The sequence below is a fragment of the Panthera uncia genome, chromosome A2 (assembly GCF_023721935.1).
Source record: "Panthera uncia isolate 11264 chromosome A2, Puncia_PCG_1.0, whole genome shotgun sequence".
Classification (NCBI taxonomy): domain Eukaryota; kingdom Metazoa; phylum Chordata; class Mammalia; order Carnivora; family Felidae; genus Panthera; species Panthera uncia.
Genome location: NC_064816.1, coordinates 54243629 through 54254362, shown reverse-complemented (window position 1 = coordinate 54254362; position 10734 = coordinate 54243629). Strand labels below are relative to the sequence as shown.

Below are 10734 nucleotides of genomic sequence, written 5' to 3'. Positions count from 1 at the left end.
GTCCCCGCGGAAGGATGTGCACACTGGCCTCCCATCGTGCCCTCCCCTGCCCTCCCTGCTGGGCACTCCAGCTCTGAGAATCTGAGCTCCTGCCTACCAGAGATATGTTAGGCTACCAGGGAGACCATGGCTGTCCGCAAAGGAAGTCAAAACAAAGACATTAGAGGGAAGAGGAAAAGCTTATTAATTTTTGGGCCCCATTCCAGATTTGACACCTGGCCCATTTCAGCATTTTCAGAACTGACAGATTCAGGCAGAAGGAGGGAAGGAAGGGGGACATCTTGTGCCCTAGAAATTTACTGCCCAGAGCCACCTACTAAGGCAGTGTTGATTTAGAATCACAGGACATTAATTAGCTTGGGAAGAGAATGGGAGGTCAGCACAATGCTGGATTCAGAGCCAGGCTCCAGAGCTGGATGGCTGGGGCTGAGTCCTCACTTGGCCACGTGCCTGCTGAGCAACCTTGAGTGAGTTACTTAACCTCCCCGAACCTCCAGGCCTTTACCCGAGAAACAGAGAGGATAGGGTGCTGACCTCCTGAGGCCAGTGGGAGGCTTAAGTGGGGAAAGAAGATGGAATCCAGGATGCAATCCAGGGCTGGCATGGAGTGAGAGCAGGTGAGGGGGGGGCCATTAGAACTTGCATCCCTAGCCCCCGACCCTGGCTGGGAGTCCCCTCCACAACCCCATCCAGGCAGAGGGAGGGAGATAACAGAGGCCCGTCCCAAGCCCCTCAGTGTCGCCAGGAGCAAACTTACCACACCTGGTTAGCAGACTGCAAGGGAAGCAGTGGAGAGGCCTGTAAGGGGAATTATTTCTGTACTGGGGGTCAAGGCCAAAGCCACAGGTCCTTACCAGTTCTAGGCCCAGTCTCGGCCAAGGCAAGGACCGCCTGCCCTCTGGGATGCGGTGGGGAAAAGGGGGCTGGACGCAACATGGGCCCTCTTCAGCCTCATGACTACCATGCAGCCAGACCATGCAGCCTTCTCTTTAGACTCCCAAGTGTTCATTAAGCACCACCTACTGACTCTCCGGTACCAAGTTATTAGGCAAGTGTTACAGTAGGTTTTGGCTATGGCCACCAGAGTGTCTGGAGTTCAGACTCAATGTTTGGGATCCCACAGCTATCTCAGGCCACCCTCTGCCCAGAAGGGCACGGGACAGGAACACAACCTGCCAGCAGGGTAGTTTCAAGCATCCCCCCCTCCATGGCAGCCCCCACAGCCACCTGGGGGGCCATCTCCATTGTCACCTCCACCCCTAGGTAACTGCTCAGGTGCGAGGAGATGAGACACAGCAGGCAGGTGCAGGAGCTGCGCTGGCATAAAAGCTCCATGCCCCACGGGAGCCAACAGCTCTATGAATAATTCCATCAGCAAAGTGTCCAGGCTCCCCGCAAGGGATACAGCCAGCACAAGAGCCACTGTGCTCAGCAAAGCCCAAGCACGGGGGCCCATTCAGAGCCTTAGCCTGTCCAGATGCAATTTACCAACCAGGGGACATTTTTCCATATGCAATGCTTCCCAGGGACAGAAGTGATATTCTGCTTTTATCTGTTCCCAGGGAAACAGCTAGAAAGTTAACCAGAGGTCAAATTCTCACATAGGAGAAAGGGTTTTGCTACTCACTGTCCACACCTATGACCTTTGGCTAACACCTTTCCATAGAAGTTAATTCACTTTATGACCGCCAGGATTTGCATTACCCGAGTGGGACATTAATGTCCCTTTTATCCCCTAACCAAGTAGACTTTGCTTGTGGCTAATTAGTTTTATAGCCCTCACAATATCTTTCGATCCTGGGGACCTAATGTAAATTTACATCGGGTAACATGAAATGTTTGTGTTTTACACACCAAAGACAGAGCAGTATTCTACCAGAAGCATCTTGCTCTGAATGAGTGACGTGAAGAGTCATCACGAGACATGATTTTATGAGATTTAGTTATGATGTGGGCCCATTTTTCTCTCTTTGAAACATATGGACAGTGTTAAAATGAAGGTTCATCATAAACAGGATTGAATATGCATGTGCTCACTTGGCAGGTGGTAAGGGCCAGAAACACTGCTAGTCACACATTCAACAAATATTTATTAGGCCCCTGACGTGTGAGACACAGGCTGGGAGACACAAAGAAAGTAAAACAAGGTCCCTGCCATGAAGAGACTCAAATTAAATAGAGATTCAGAAAGACACATAAATAGGTAGATTCTAAGGAACCTGACCAAGGTATGTCCACAGAGCAATGAAAGCAAGGAAGAGAGAGGAATTAAATACCTGGTAGAGGGGTAATTTAGCTTGGGTTTTGAGGAATGAATAGGAGTTCTCTACAAGAAAGAGCATCCTAATAAGCTGCAACAGCATGGCAAAAGAATGGAGGTGGGAAGGAGAATCAAAAGCAAGAAAAGGTTTGGTGATCCAGTGCACAGGGTGCAAGAAGAATCTAGAAAGGATAGAGAAAGTCACCAGTGGTTAATTAGACAGGCAATATAGTTTAGGAATTAAAAAGTCTGCCATTCAGGGCCTGCGTGACCCTGAGTTAGTTTATCTCCCTGTGCCTCAATTTACTCATCTGTAAACTGACAATAACCGTACCTATCTCCAATCATTCATTATTCATTCCTGAATAATTATTGAGCACCCACTTTTGCCAGGAATTGTTCCGGGCACTTGAGACACGTCATAATGAAACAAAGATTCTTGCCCCCTCTTGTAGCTCCCATTCTAGTAGGAAATAGTAGAAGAGAAAAAGGAAGAAGGGTAAGGCATAAGGTCACAGGGGAGACAGGGACAGATTATGCAAGGCCTGTATCCCTTTGCCCTGGTTGAAGCAGGAGTCATGGCAGGTGCTGAGCAGAGAGAAACAAGGGCTGACTTGGGTTCTCTCAGGATCTCTGTGGCTAAGAGTAGAGCAGAGAGACCTTTATAAGGCCACAATCAAGAGAGAGCTGGTGGCCCGGGAGGGGGCCGTGCAGGGGTGGGGAGGGGTCCAACTCCGGGCGGATTCTGAAAGGTGAGCCACCAAGATTCACTGACGGAAAAGATGAGTGTGTGAGGGACAGAAAGCGGTCGAGGACATTCAGAGGACTAAATAAGTTACTATGTAAACAGCAGACAGGGCAGGGCAGGCATGTGGCCAAGCCCCCAGGACACAGCAGGAAAATATTCACGGGGTGCTTGCTTTGTGCCAGACTCTCTGCTACATGAAGCCCTGAAGAATTCGGACAGCTCCCGTCCGGAGGCGAAGGGCAGGCTTCTGAGCCGGCCGTGCTGGGCCCAGCTCCAAGTGCAGGCCTGGAGGGGTGAGACCAGAGGCCAGGCAGGCCAAGTCAATGGCCACGGGGACTCTCGAAGGTGGCCTTTCACAGGAAGGAGTCCACACATCGGGAACAGGAGGGGTCACAGGCCCAGCTGGAAGCTGTGTGGGCACAAGTGTTGGGCACGGTTCCCTGTGTGGCTGCGGTGGCGGCCGGGGCCTGAGGTCTGACACCTCTACCCTTCCTCTGCTCCCTGCTCCTCACCCTGGAGTCCAGCCCCAGCCTCAGCGGCCTGGCCTCAGATTCCAAAAGGGATAAAGGCCAGAAGAAGATGCTCTGACTCTGACCTTCATGACCTTCCCTGTGTGCCTACAGCCGGGCTCCCCTCATTCTCCGGGTAGGGCTGGTACTCACCTCCCGACTGGCCGCAGTGACTCGGCGGCTGTAGCAGGAGCCGTGATGTCCTCATCCGCGAGCCCCACACAGCCTGGCTCCCACTACTAAATGACCTTAGAGGGCCACCTTTTCCACTCCTGGACTTCCTGAGTGTCCCAGACCCCATCTCCTGGGCACAAGCTGATGTTTCCATGCCATCTGCTAAGAAGTTCAGAGTTGCTTTTTCATCATAAGGCTTGCAGGATCACACTGGTGTGAGAACTTGCCAGAAGCTGCAAGTTCATGAAAGGTCCCCATTTAACAGACAGGAAACAGAGGAGCAGAGAGAAGGACAGATTCTGCAAAGGGCTTGGTGGGCTGGAACCTGAGCTGGGCCCACCTCTCCCTCCAAACGGCTGGCCTCTCACTGGTCAAGCCCTCACATTTGGAAAAAGAATGTGGAGAACGTGCTTGTCACAGCCCTGAGCCCAGCTGTGTGGCCACGGGCAACTCACTGTGCTTCTCAGAGGCACTCTTTCTCATCCCTACGCTGCAGACAATAAGGACCTACCATGCAGGTGTGGTCAGAGTGAAAGACCATGTGCGTAAAATGCTCGGTGAATAGCTGACATTAATAATTACAGCAATTAACAAAATTATAGCAGTTATTTTTATTGATTTAGTATTGAAATCTATTGCAAACTTTGAAAAGCCAAAACTATTTAAAAAAATTTTTTTAATGTTTACTTATTTTTAAAGGAGAGAGAGACAGAGTGTGAGTGGGGGAGGGGCAGAGAGAAAGGGAGACACTGAATTGGAAGCAGGCTCTAGGCTCTGAGCCGTCAGCACAGAGCCCCACGCAGGGCTCAAACCCACAAACTGCGAGATCATGACCTGAGCCGAAGTCGGACGCCCAACCGACTGAGCCACCCAGGAGCCCCCAAAAAAGCCAAAACTATTTTAACTTGCGAAGATCTTAACATCTTTAAAGAAACTGAAATCCTGTTTCAAAACATTACCAAACCCTTTGAATGGCCATACACGTGCCAAATAATTGGTTCCTGCTCCCTTCTCCCTTCCCACCTCCTCTCTCGCACCCTTGCCTTGCATACTCCAACTTCACTGAGCTATTAAGTCCTCCAAACAAGAAAACTTAAGCTCACCTCGGGGCCTTTGTACATGCTGTTCCTCTGCTTGGAACACCAGTCCCTTCACTTGATACCTGGCAATTCCTTCCCTCTCTTTCCTCAGGCTTCAGTGTAAATGCTACTTCTTCACCAAGGCCTTCCATGCTGGAAATTTCAGCCCCTCCCATCTCACTGAATTTTCTTCTTTTGGCACTTGGACAATTTCTGCTTTGTCTGAGAACTCCCCCTAAGAGCGTCTGTTTGTCTGTCTTTTTCTTTTTACCAGTAGAGCCCAGCCTGGTTCCTGACACAAGGTAGGCACACAGTTCAGAACACAGCATAAATCAATGAATCTGGGATAACAGTTGGCATTATTTGTTTCCACACACACTTACACACACACATACATACAGTCAACATAGCACGGCATGGAGTCGAGTCCCAAGTTCTAGACTGCCTAGGTTCAAATTCCCCTTTTGCCCTGAAGAGCCCTGATTAACGTAAGTTTCCTGCAAATTTTAAGGCTAGAATATTGTTTCAGTTTGCCAAGATCTCAGCATCACGATATTATACCATGACCGTATGCCGTCTGCACACGGTACAGGTGATAACGGAATCTGACACATACTAACGGCTACGCAAATGTTAACTGTCGTTAGAACTGCGGTTCTCACAGACACAGACCGTTCAGGCCCTCAGTATCTACTGAGTGTCCACGGGCCAGGTACTGCCATCACGGGGACACGGAGGTGGCAGTTCCCCTCCCAGGCCCCTCAGGGTGCGCTCGTGGTCTCCTGTGTGACAACTTAAACACCAGTGCAAGAGATGACGGAGCGATTGAGGCAGCGAGGCTGAGCTGGGCCAAGCTGCCGGGGACTGACGGTCGCGTGAGTGATTGCAGACCAGCGCAGGGGACAGCAGGGGAGATGGCGGAGGGATCGGGCAGGGGCGTCTCCGAGGAGGAGAGTCGGCAGGGTACTCACCTTCATTGACTCACGCACCCACTCTTTTCTCAAGCTTCTGTTGCTCCAGATACCAAGCAGAGGGGCTCTGGTGCCCAACAGCAGTTGGTGGTGACAGGACAGACAGCAGAGGAGTGGCACCAGGGGTTTGGATCCTGCACTTGACCCTGGCCAGCCACGCGTTCTCAGATCTCGTCCGTGACGTGCGGATGGATTCCTTTGCCAAGGATTACACGTATTGGGCAGGACACCAGGTACAGCGATGCAGCATCGCCACCCTCTCCACCAGTGTAGACACCCCCCCTGCCCTGCAGTGAGGTCATGAGGGCCGGCAGATGGGGTCATGACTCTCGACATATTCTCCTAGTCTGCGGAGGTGATGACCCTGTGGTCTCTCCTGTGGGGCTGACTCCAGACCACCCTCCTGGCCATTCCATCATCACACCTGCCACCTGCCTGCTCCCCACAGGTCACCGCCCTGCCCAGAGACCTCCGTGCCTTGCCTCTCCCAACTGCCTTCCCGCCTGGCTCAGGAACGTGGGGATCTCACCCGTGGGTTACGACTCTCGTTACTAGCCGTGCTTGAGGCAGCCTCCCACCAGAAGGGCTGAGGCCACGGGGAGGAGGAGTGGCACAGTGGGGTGAGCCAGTGGAACCCGCTCCCAAACAGAGAGGATGGGCTGCGGGCAGGCCGCCAGGGGCGACCAGTGGAAAACACCCAATGCCTGTGTCCTCAGACCCGAGCTTTTCCCCCCAGCCAGCTGGGCACGCGGCCCATTTTCTTGGCCTCTCCGGGCCTCAGTTTCCGCCCCCCCCCCATCATGCAACGGTGGTGGGACTGAGGGGCTTGTGCACAACTCTCAGCCCAATCCGACTGTCTGGGATAGCAAACATTTTATGCCCCTGCTTTAATATCCTGCAAGAAAATCACAGCTGACAAAGCATGCCGGCCAAATGACTTTTTAAGAACCAGTACGGTGCCCTAACTGTACCATAAAGTAGAAATCAAAGTCAAATGATTTATGACAAAAATAATACAGGTTTTAGGAGGTCAGCACACCATGTGCCTAATATGACCCTGCTGTGGGACAAAGTAAAGAAGCAGTCACATCTACGCGTGGCCGCTGCAGAGACCGTCAGGAACGGGCAGGTGTCCAACGGGGGCTCCCACGCCATTCAGGGCGTTGCCAAGGCGATGTGATTTTCCGAAATCAGGAACAGCTCCCAGTCAAGATCAAAACAAAAGAAAGTACAACTTCTCACAATTTAGAGACCAGCTGTGCTCCTGGGAAAGTCGGCACTTAGGCGGAAACCAGGTGGTAGTCTCTGGGGATTAAGGGCGGATTTTTCCCTTCGTGAAGGTCTGACGGAACCTTCCAAAGTCAGAGGCATACAGGATAATTCTCTACTCTGGGGATTGCCCCACGCATTACTGTATGTCCAGCATGTCCACCCCCATGAATGTCGGTCACCCCCATCCCCTGGACAGGCAAACAGCCCTGCCAGCACCCCCGCGATGGGGGCCACCTGGCCCCTGTAGCAGGAGTCGGGTAACGGAGGCTGACGGCCACCCAAAGGCTGCTGCTCTCCCCAGAGCCCTGGGAACAGGAAGGTGAGGGGTGAAGGCAGAGGCAGGGAGACCAGTGAGGAGGCTTCGAGAATAACTCAGGTGACAAATAAAGGGGTCCTGATTGCAAGTAGTGCCGGGCAACAAGGAACTATGGGGAAGGTGCAGGGGGCTCGGGGGGATGTTAAGGACCCATAACCCAGTGGTGAGAGAGAGCGGGGGACCCGACGACTCCCTGGGGCTGGCCTGGATGAGTGGGTGGGTGAGGCAGTTACCCCGAGGAAGGCGCAGATCTGGGGAAGCGGATGCCTGGCCGTGCCTAGTGCAGCCTGCATGCAGGTGCCGGCAGAGGGGCCCCAGACTCAAGAGACCCACAGCCCCACGCCCCCACCGGGCGCCCAGCCCATTGCGAATATGCATAAAATATCACTACTCTCCCGACCCCTGCACACTGCCCCACTGAGTAACCCTGTTCCCATGTTCCACCCTGGGGAACCTCGGCACCTGCCCCACCCGCCAGCCCCCTCTCGCCATTTGCCGTGAGGATCTGCACCCGTGTCACCACCATCAGCCACGGGCAGGAGACCAGCCAGCCCCCGAGGGACAGGGCTTACAGAAGGGTACATGGAGGGTACTCAGCTCAGTTTCTCTCCCGCTCGCTTCCAGCCAGAGCCCGAATCCCAAACCCAGGACTGAGACGAAGCCAGAGTCCCTGGAGCCACGAGGAGGACTTTGTTCATAGGCATCAAAGCCACCCTGCTTGGCCCCAGCTCTCAGAGCCACGTTTCTGGGTCTGATTACCCACAACTAAGGCTGCCCTGCCAGGGCCCTGGGGTGGGGGAGACGGAAGGCGAGAATTCCTGGGGCGAGGTACAAGAACAGGGTTCCCAAAGGGCAGAGGGGAGCAGGCTCTGGGACATTAGAGCCCAGTACAGCGGTTCCTAAAATAATTCCACAATTACTGTATGAGCCGCCCGACAATCCTACTTCTGGGTATTTATTTACCTGACTGAATCGAAAGCAGGGACTTGAAGGGAGATTTGTCCATCCACGTCCATGGCAGTGCTGTTCACAAGAGCCAAGACTGGGGGAAACCTAAGTGTCCATCGACGGATGGATAAACAAAATGTGGTCTATTCGTGCGGTGGAATATTATTACTCAGCCCTTAAAAAAAGGAAGGAAATTCCAACGCGTGCTACAATATGGATGAACCTCGTGGACACTGTACTCAGTGAAAGAAGCCAGTCCCAACAGGACGAACACTGGATGATTCCACTTGTGGGAGGCACCTGGAGTTGTCAAACTCACAGAGACAGAAAGCAGGACGGTGGTCCCCGGGACTGGTGCGGGGGAGGGGGGTGGGTTGGTGTTTAAGGGGGGACAGAGCTTCGGTTTGGGAAGATGGAAAGGTTCTGCAGATGGATGGTGGGGACAGCTGTACAATAGGAGTATACATAAAGCCCCTGAACTGGACACTTCAAAATGGCTACAATGGCCCAGCCTCTCCCCTGTCCCAGCCCCACACTGTCACCCCCTCCCCACAAAAGCTTCCTTCCTTCCTTCCACTTTCCTGACTTTTCTCTCAGCCCATCAGTAAAATCCTCAACAGATTAGCCCAGAGTAGCCTGTTGTCTTATTTTCCAGTTCTTGTCTTAAAGAATCCTTTAAAAAAATAAAAAAAAAAAAAAAAGCCAAGAGGCACTCAACTCCCCAGGGAAGAGCGTGGGCTCTGGGGCATACCCCTGGAGTTCAAATCCCAGCTCTGCTGCTTACAAGCTATGTGGCCTTGGGCAGGGCACTTGAACTCTCTGTGCCTCCCCTGCAAACTGGGAGTAATTCTAGTACCTAGCAACCCATACAGGGTGGCCGGGAGGGTTAAACGAGGTAAGATGTGCACAGCGTTCAGAACAGAGGCTGGCACCGGGTGAGTGCTATTTAAGGGTCTGCTGTTATTATTACTGACAACGTGAAACAGACGCTCTCCGAATGTTACTTCTGGGATCTTCAAAAAACACAAGCTTCCTCTAGCTCTTGAATACTGGGTTTATCTTAATATTAGACTTCAGAATTTGGCACAGATTGTGTGTGTGTGCCTGTGCGTGTCCCTGTGTCTATGTGTCCCCGTGCCTGTCTACAGGTGCACATATTTGCATGTGGTCTTTCTACAACCATGTTGGCAGGTGTCTTCCCAGGGAGGATATGTCTGCCACAAGCCTGCTACCAGCAGGACAGAATTGAGACACCACACCCTGCCCCCCACCCCCCCTGCCCTTTTACATGGAGCCTGCCTTCCCTCCCAGGCCCCACGTCCTGCCCTGTATGCTGTGCTCGCCCACCACACACACACACACACACACACACACGCATGCACAGAGGCAGAGTATTGTCGCCTCAACATGGCAGGCACCATCAGGCCCTACCTTTGCTTGTGCTGTTCTTAATGAGAACCCTTTTCTCAGTCCCCCGGAAGATCCTGACTCCCTCTCCCAGAACCACCTCCAGAGGCCCCGCGGGCTACCCAGCCCTGCTCTGCCCACACATTCCTGGCTCCGGGGCACTTCCTACACATCCCTCCTCTGAGAATCCTCCCCACAGCCCCTCCTCCCAGGGTAGGTACCCCTCCATCCTCCACACTGTCCATCCCGCAGTGCTGTGGGGCTCCTGGAGAGACCCTGTGCTCAGGGTGGGGTGCGGGTGCCTCAGCCATGGACCGGCAGAGTTGTCCCTGCCTCTCCTGAATGGTCACAACCTCACGTGCCCTCTGCACCACGGGCCCTCCCCACCCACCCGTGCACCTGGGGCGCAGCTCCACAAGAAGGGACCCAAGACCACAGCTAAAGCTGCTCGTGGGTGTACCTCTCCGAGAGGAAGCCCACACACTTTCTCTTCCCTCCAGGAGTCCGTCCCCATCCTCCCTTCCTGGCAGCACACTGCATTTCCTCTAAATCGACTTCTCCCCTCCCTTGGTATCTTGTCCTATTGCTGGTGACACTAATTTATTCCTGCAGCTGGACTGGAGGGATTACCGCGGCGCCCCCAAACCATCCCTTCCAGGGGCTGGTCTGGCTGGGATAAAAAAAGAAAAAAAAAAAACAAAAACTCCCGGGCAAGTTGTGTCTCAGCAATGACAAGAGGTGGGGCAAAATGGCCCAGCGGGGGCCCAATACCCAAGCCACACATGCAAAATCCGCTTTTCCTTCCTTCCCTTCCCCTGCACGCACCTCACAACTCTTGTTGTGCTTGATTAAAAACAGAAAATATTAGTGTTCCTTAATTCTTTCCCGGCATTTACAACTAATGAGAAATGTATCCTATTATTTCCAGTGCTTGCAGTTTCTCACCCCATGAAAGCTAATAAATCTCTCGCGTGCTTTCCCCGACCATTGCACACGGTGTTTATTTTGAAATGTGATTTGAGTTTGCCAGCAGTCAGCTACAAGATGTGG

At 53.0% G+C, this 10734-nt stretch overlaps 1 long non-coding RNA gene across 1 annotated transcript; it reads left to right on the top strand.

Moving 5' to 3' along the window:
• Positions 1 to 5477: 5477 nt before the first annotated feature.
• LOC125929674 (uncharacterized) lies at positions 5478 to 8901 on the top strand. The gene is made up of 2 exons (XR_007459928.1): positions 5478 to 5645; positions 5776 to 8901. It is a non-coding gene; the product is annotated as an uncharacterized LOC125929674 (long non-coding RNA).
• The last annotated feature ends 1833 nt before the right edge of the window (positions 8902 to 10734 follow it).